The following is an 8539-nucleotide window of genomic DNA, read 5'->3' as shown; positions in this document are numbered from 1 at the left end:
AAGAGCGGGATAGGTGGGTTATGGGGCTGATGAACTCAGCACTCCCAGAAATGGCTCTTTTCTGTGGAACCAGCTCACTCAGGCTGACATTGCACCAAGCTCCACACTGCACTGAGCCTTGTTTGCAGATTTTTGCATCTCCCAAAGCTGGTTTCTGGCCACGCTGTTTCCTAGCCCCCAAAGCATTCCCGAAAGCAGCTGGTCTTTCTGTGTGGGTATCATATCACCTGCTCCTGGCCTGTGACTGTGTTTCTTTCATGCTCACTATGTCCCTTTGATCTGCTAAAAATGTCCTTTTCTGTACTTCTGATGAAGATGAAATTAAACCTGGGGAGTAGGGCAGGGGAGGCTGGGGCCAGGGCAAGAATGTATTGCCTGAGGCCTTGGCTGGGCTGTCATCCAGCGATTGAGAGGTTGCTCTGGTAGGCTTTGGAGAGGTAGTCCCAGAAAAGGACTGGCTGATGAGCACTGAGACAACCCCCAGCTCCCAGGGCTGCAGGGGCTGGACATCTGGCTGCATTTTTAATATTAGCTGCCAAATCTACAGGAGCTGAGAGGGAGGAGGGGAGCTGAGGGGGCTTCAGGGAGACTTTTATCACCTGCCCTGCCCTTCTGTAAATAATGGCCTTGATGCTTTTTTCTAATTTTTGTTTTCATCTGATGATTCAGTGATGAAATAAGGAGGCCTTGGCAGATTCAGGTGTGTCCTAAGTAAACCATCTCTATGAAAGGGTTAAATTTATTCAGATGCTAACTGGAGAGATGTAAGTAGAAAAGTCCTTATGAATTCAAACCTCAACCCATGAAGATTAGCACTTGAGTATGAATCTTCATGTGGGAGGGACCACAGGCCAAGTGCTACCCACCCAGCTGTGCTTAGGGTTTTCTTGCTTTGGGATCTCCCAGACGTTGGCTTACGTGGCTGGCTTGGTCTTATTTGGTCCAAAATGACCCCAAATGCCTTCAGTGGAGCCCTTACCTCCTTACAAGCAAGATGAACCTTCAGAAAGGCTTTACTAGAGATTAAGAGAGAATGAGAGTGAAAGAAGCTTGGGAAATACAAGACATTTTAAATATCCTGGCTCTGTCCTCTATGGGTACCTGATGCTACTTTATCCTGCCTGAGGGCTTTGGCTTTTATCCTCTAGCACCAAAGCCCTTGCAAACCTCAGATAGCCCTTTGCCTGGAATTCTTATTCTTCACGTCTTAATCTGCATCTGCATGGGTGGGGGGGATTTGCTGAAGAATGAGAATGAAATACCTGCCTTTTATAAACCTCTAATATGTGCCAGGCCCTTTGTAAATGGGTTTACATGCATTATTTTATTTCCTCTTTCCAACTATCCTATGTGATGTGCATTATTAAATCCATTATTCAGGTGAAGAAACCAAGGCTCAAACAGATTAAGTAAATAATTCAAGGCCACACAAGCTAGTAAGTGGTGGAGTCAAGATTTGAATGCAAATTTTGTAATGCATGACCCAAGACATCTTTCTTAAACATGGTAACACCTTCATGGCCAAACCTGAGAAAAGACTGTACTACTGTCTTACAAGTTCCTCTCCTCAGTTCCAGTCTCTAGACTGAGCATGAGGACTCTTCTCCTGGTAACTGCCCCATGAGGGACCTGACAGGTGTATAATTTTGTCCTTAGGTGCCAACAGTGTAGACCCATTATTATGCATTATCATACTCCAGCAGTCATAAAAGAGCTACACCAATTAATTAATGGGGGGGGGGGTCACTATACCACAAAGTGATTTTATGTTTTACAAAAGGCTTCAACATAAGATTCTTTTATCAAGCAAACACAGCAGTGCATTTCAAGTATGGACTGATTTGTATGCAATCACTCAGGAATACAACTATGCTGCATGAATAATCATTATTACTGTAAGAGCAGCTATACTTATTGAATACCTACTACATGCCATGTGCTTTATATCCATATTTTTGTTCATCAAAACTTGACAAGAAGGTATTATCTCCCTCATTTTAGAACTGAAGTAATTGAGGCACTTTCCCACCCTTACAGAGGTAGGGAGGAGTGGGAATAGAAACCTGCCAAAGACCCTCCTCCTCACCACTCCAGATGGATGTGTTAATAAGAGCGTGAATATAGCTTAACAGCCTATCTCACGCTCCTTTATTTTCTATGTTTTTTTTGAATGGGGCACTAAACTTCAAACACTTGCCGACCTCTGATAAAATCTCTTGTTATTTGAACTTACTTCCTCTTTTGCCTTCTCTAAACTCTTCTCCAAAGTCACCAAGCCCCCTTCAAACCTCACTTTCTCTTTAGTCTAGACCTTCTGGTACATCTTATCAGTGGCTCTCTTTCTATCCCCCTCAGTATTTGTGTGTTTTTTTGTTTTTTTAAATTAATTAATTTATTTTTGGCTGTGTTGGGTCTTCGTTTCTGTTTGAGGGCTTTCTCTAGTTGTGGCAAGCGGGGGCCTCTCTTCATCGCAGTGTGCGGGCCTCTCACTATCATGACCTCTCTTGTTGTGGAGTACAGGCTCCAGACGCGTAGCTCACTGGCCCAGTTGCTCCGCGGCATGTGGGATCTTCCCAGACCAGGGCTCGAGCCCGTGTCCCCTGCATTAGCAGGCAGACTCTCAACCACTGTGCCACTAGGGAAGCCCCCCGCCTCAGTATTTTTGGTCAAATAAATTCAATCGATGCTACATATATTCCTTGATGGCTTGGTTCCTGCTGGTCCCTCAGAACATAATGAGGAAGGAAATCACTGTCCTGGGCCCTCAGGGATCTTATGTTCAATTGGAAGTGTCAGGAGTTAATTAATTATATGATTATTTAGTAAATTAAAATTGTGATAAATGCTTCCATGGATAAACACAGTACAAAAATAAAATAGATATAATCTCAATCCATTTAGTATCTATGGATATTGGGAACTGTTTAATGCACTTTATGTACTTTAACTGATTTTATTTTCTCACTAATACTTTGGGGTAGGTCTTATTGTTATCTCCATTTAGTAGATCAGGAAACAGAAAAGCACAGAGAGGTAATGGGTTCAAAGCCCTATAGTTAGTGAATGGTGGCCCCAGGATTTGACTTCAAGAAACGTGCTCTAGAGCCTGAATTATTCATCAGAGCACTGTAAGAAATACATGCTGAGAGTGTTGACCTTTGTTCCACTGTTTTTCTTCTCCCACTTGTATACAGTCCTCCCACAGTATCCATGGGGGACTGGTCCCAGAAACTCCAAGAATATCAAAATCTGAGGATGCTCAAGTCCCTTATAAAAAATGGCATCGTATTTGCATATAACCTACAAGCAACCTCTCATATATTTTGAATCATTTCTAGATTACTTCTAATACCTAATACAACATAAATGCTATGTAAATAGTTGTAAAAAACAATGTAAATGTATGTAAGTAGTTTCCTGTGCACAAGAAGTTCAAGTTGTGCTTTTTGGAACTTTCTGGAATTTTTTTGAAAAATATTTTTGATCTACCGTTGGTTGAATCCACAGATGCAGAACCTGTGGATTCAGAGGCCAACAGTATTTCCAAAAATTTCGTATCTTCTGGTACAGTTCCCAACGTCTACGAAAATTCTTATGTGCCTCAGCTCTTAAAAGCAAACAAACAAAAGGCAGAAGCAACAGCAGTGTGATCCTGCATCTCTCTCCATGCCCTCTTCTCTGTGCTTCCTTCACTGCCACGTTCCAGGAAGAATCCTCCACCTTCTCTTTCCACTTGCTCACCCACTCCTTCATTCCTCAGACTCCCACCCCATCTTACCTCTCACAAATCTCACCAGGGACCTCTCATTTCCAAACCAACAGACTCTTCACATCTCCACTTCTTAGACCTTTGTGTGGCAGGTGACGGCATCACTCCCTTCTTCCTGAATCCCTGCCCTCCCCTGGTTTCAGAGGTGATGTTTTTTTGGGGTTGTCTTCACCGTCTTGACATTTTCTCCTCATTGGCTATGGTATGTTTGTCTTTCATGTTCTCTTCGTTCATCTACTCCTTAAATACTGGTGTTCTTAGGTTCTTACTTGACACGAAAATTGCATCTATTTCCAGGTTTCCACTTGTTTCCTGTGTCTTGCTTCCTCTCACATCTGTGTCTCTAGGCTGGATCTTCATTCCGAGCCTCAGTCCTGTACACCAGACATAACCACTTGGATGCCTCACAGGTCCCTCAAATCTATCATATCCCAAACCGACCAAGTGATCCTTCCTCCTAAACTGCATTGTTCCTTTTTATTTCCCTTTTGAATAAATCACTCCACTATCTGCTCTTTCAGTTCGAAATCTAGGACTCACCCTCTACTCTTTCTTCTCCTTTACTGTGCCACTATCTAAATAAACATGAATTTCTGGAGGCCCCACCCTCTGTCTCACTTATTTTTCTCTCTCCTCTCCTGACATTTTAAGCAGTTCTTGACCCAGTTCAGGCTGTTATTCTCTCTTAACTGGTCTTTTGCAATAGACCCCTAATTGATCTCCCTGCCTCTGTTTTTTCCCCTCCCATCCATCACACACCCTGCTGCTTCCAGGGTGATTTTTCTGAAGTGCAAACCATCTCTTTTCCTCGCTTAAAACTCCAAAAATAGCTGCTACAGAATGAGGTTCAAGCTCCTCAGCATGCCTTCCATGGCCTTTTACGCTCTGTTCCTTACTTATCTTCACCATGGCCCCCTCACCTTAAGTAAACTCCCCGAAGTTCTCAGAACATGCTGAATTCTTCTATCCCTTGACCTTGGCTCATGCTGTTCCCTCTGCATGGTGAGTAACTCCTCAGCCTAGAGTCTGGTCTTCTCCCCTTTTCCTATGTGGGCTTCTGTGTTAGCATCTGTAACGCTGTATTTTGCTCTTATTTGTTTATCAGCCTCCTTCAGTCCCACTCACTAGAGGAAGTTTCCTGCAGCTTCTCCCCAGTGCCTTGTGCATGTGCCAATACTGAATGAATGAATGAACACATCCTGCCTGAGTAGAGATGAGATAATTTCTCCACGTTACAACAGGCATTTTGATGTGGGAAGCAGGAGCCTGTGACTTTGGGTAGGTAAATGAACTTCTCAGGTCAGTTTTCTCATCAATAAAATTCTCATCAATGAAATGGATTTGTATCAACTTCAAGGCTGAGAGATGGGGTAGATAGTGTTTTGAGGTGTCCCAAAGATTTAGGATACTCTTAGTGTGCTATTCACTCAAAGTGTTTAAACACTGAACAGTGTTCCCTCTTCAGGATATATTAGTTCTGATTCCTGTCCCTGCCTGAAAGTGCTTTTATGAAATGAATTTTAAACAATATTGGAATTTACTGAGAGCTAGTTCTATTATGTGCTGGTCTATTAAGTGCCTTCAAAAGGTGAACATTGTATTATCCTCACAACAATGCACCAAGGACGTATTTTCATTATCCCCATTTTGCAGATAAAGAGACTGAGGCTCAGGATCACTGGGTAGTAGGTGGTGGAGCCAAGATCCAAACTCAGTCACTTCCACTACGATTAATCTGTGATTTAACCCCTACTCCACACTATCTCAATTTTTGAAACTGTGGTCAGGAAACAAGTTTCATTTTATTATAATATAGGCTAGGAGTTGGCAAGCTTTTCTGTGACGGGCTAGCTGGTAAACATTTTATCCTTTGCTGTTGCCTGTTCTTCACTTTGGTGCAGGGGAGGGGTATCTAGTTTTTGTTTTTCATTAAAAATCTTTAAAAAATGTAAAAAACATTTTTAGCTCATGGTCCATACAAAAACAAGTCAAATGGCTTTGTCCTTGGTAAGGTTTGCCTTTTTTCCACCTGAGCATACCTAGTCAGGACAGTTTTTCCATTAGACCATGGAAACAATGAATGGAATTAGCTAGTGTTTTAGTAATTCTTGTTAGATAAAGATCAAGCCATGCAATTCCACAGCAAACAGATTGGCAGTCCCAGTCTCCCTTGCAGCAGCTTACAAGGGTTCCAGTAAATGCTGAGCAGCCAGACCAAAAATGTCAATTGTCTGCTCTGTGAACTCTCTGTTTTATAGAATGTCAGGCACTCTAGGAAGTAAACAACTTAACCTCTCCTTTCTGATCTCAATCATTTACATCAGGGCTTTCCCCCAAAAGATCTGCAATGAAGCAGGGGAGGGGGACTTAAGTTATTTGACTGTCTGACCTTAAATTTCAATCAGTCAAAAGTTAAGAGTTTATTCAACATCTCCTCCCTAATCTCTAACAGAACAGAAGAGCAGAAGCTCCCTTGAGAAATTTTAAATTCACACAGAGGAGAAGGGAAACCCAGAGGTTCTTAGCCTTTTCAGGGTGAGAGACTCCTTTGAGTACTGAAAAGCACTGTAGACCCTATGCTCCCCCAAATGGCTGGGTGAATATACACAACAGTTTTCATTCATGTTCATGGGATTCTTACCTTTCTAGAAGTCTAACCATGGGCTCAGTTTAAAATGTCCTGTTTTAAACACTTGAAAAATGAAATGCCTAAGTGTGTGGCATCAACTGAAGAACAGTCCCCTCCTGAGCCTGCCCGCCCACCTGTTTCTAGGTCAACACCATCGCTCAGTCACCAGTAGAAAAGATCCATTTCTTTACCACTTCTGTCCGTGTCATTTGCACTGATGAGACACTAAGCCTGGTGCCCCAGAGGCTTGCTCCCCTTGGTTCCCTGCTCCTTATCTCTGCATGTCATGTTTTCCAGCCAGCGCATCTAATGGGAGGTCACAGTTCCCTAGCTCACATATCCCTCTGAGTGTTTTACCACAAGTTGAAGACAGCCCTCTGGGAAGAGGGAAGCGTGAGCTGTCTCTCCTCCAGACTCCTGCTTAATGGAGCATGTGTTCAAAATTAATTTTGTTCTCCCTTCAAAAATGTGACCTTTGGTAGTATATATAAGTCCTTGAAATGCACCCACCTGACCCCTGGAGAGGGACAAAGTTGGCAGAACTAAGATGTGGGTGAAAGGATCCTGTGGGGCCCAGAGTGGGCACCTGGGGGCTGTCATTGGTAATGCCTGGTGTCAAGGAAGAGTTAGCAGAGGTAGCTGCTGACATTCGCCTCTTGCAGGTTTGTTCTCATGGCTGCTATAGTGGGTCGAATAGTGTTCTCCAAATATTCATATCTACCTAGAACCTTAGAATCTGACCTTATTTGGAAATAGGATCTTTACAGATGAAATCATCTTGGATTTGGGGTGGCCCCTAAATCCAATGACTAGTGTCCTTACAAGAAGAGGAGCATGCACAGAGACAGAGGGAAGATGGCTATGTGAAGATAGAAGCAGAGATTGGAGCAATGCTGCCACAAACCAAGAAATACCTAGAGCCACCAGGAGCTGGAAGAGAGAAAAGTGGATTCTTCTTTAGAGCCTTCATGGGGAACATGGCCCTGGTGACACCTTGATCTCCAACTTCTGGCCTCCAAGGCTATGAGGGACTAAATTTCTGTTATTTTAAGACACCTAGTTTGTGGTACTTTGTTATAGCAGCCTTAGGAAACTAATGCAACTGACTTCTAATTGCTGTGAATGACAGCAATGGGCCAACCTCTTTATGGATGGAAATCCTGATTTCTGGTGTACCCTGAAAGATGCTCATGGAGGAATGACTGAGAACTGGAGCTTCTGATATGAGGGAAGCTCAAAGTTATTGGATGTGTTATTTATTGAAAGATTCAGCAAGTCAGATGATCTTTCTGTGTGCTGGTGTCTGTGGTTTAATACGGAACTAAATCTTCCTTACTTCTGCCTTCCCACCTGAATTTCTATCAGAACTTCAGAAATTCTGATCACTTTGTGAAGAGAACTATGCACTGTCCCGCCCAACATAACTCACTCTTTTCTTTCCTTTTTCAAAGTCTTTGCTCAAAATTTCTTCTCCATCTGGAATGATCCTTCTCATATTCATCATACCAAACATTAAACCCACAACGAATTGAATACTTATTAGTGAGTCTGTCTTATCTCCTTCATTAGACTATAAGTTACTTGCGGTAGGGACAATTCATGCCTACTAGACAGCCAACTCTGAGTACAACATTTTGTGAGTCCTCATTTGTAATTCATATCACACATTATCCAATATAAAGAAATAGTTTAAATCTAATGCTATGGGTAATGTGCTCAGTTTGGTATTTTCAAATGGCAAAGAGCCATGTTTTGCCTTCATGAGATTTCTCTCTTCAGTCTCTGTCCAAATGTCACTGAGTTTGTTTAAAATTATGAAAGATCTGTAACATGTTGTTATGGGGAGAAGTGAGTCTTTAGAGTTATATTAACTTGGTTTGTATCCTCCTTCCACCATCTACTCATGAAGCTAGAGTTACAACTAATGCTTGAAATTTATATGAATTCACAGATACTAAAACCCACCTCACTGAGTATTTAGAAGATGTACAAGCTGTGTAACATAGATGGTAGCCGTTAGTTGTTAGCTTTCGTTATCCCGCTATCTTTTTTACCGGCTCTCTTTTTGTTTCAAGATGGCAGAGTGAGATATATTCAATGTAAAGTATTTCTTGATGTTTAGAAATAATAATAGCAAAGAT

The sequence above is a fragment of the Lipotes vexillifer genome, unplaced genomic scaffold, assembly GCF_000442215.2.
Source record: "Lipotes vexillifer unplaced genomic scaffold, Lipotes_vexillifer_v1.1 scaffold111, whole genome shotgun sequence".
Classification (NCBI taxonomy): domain Eukaryota; kingdom Metazoa; phylum Chordata; class Mammalia; order Artiodactyla; family Lipotidae; genus Lipotes; species Lipotes vexillifer.
The sequence above is the reverse complement of the archived record's forward strand: the minus strand, read 5'-3'. Positions refer to the sequence as shown.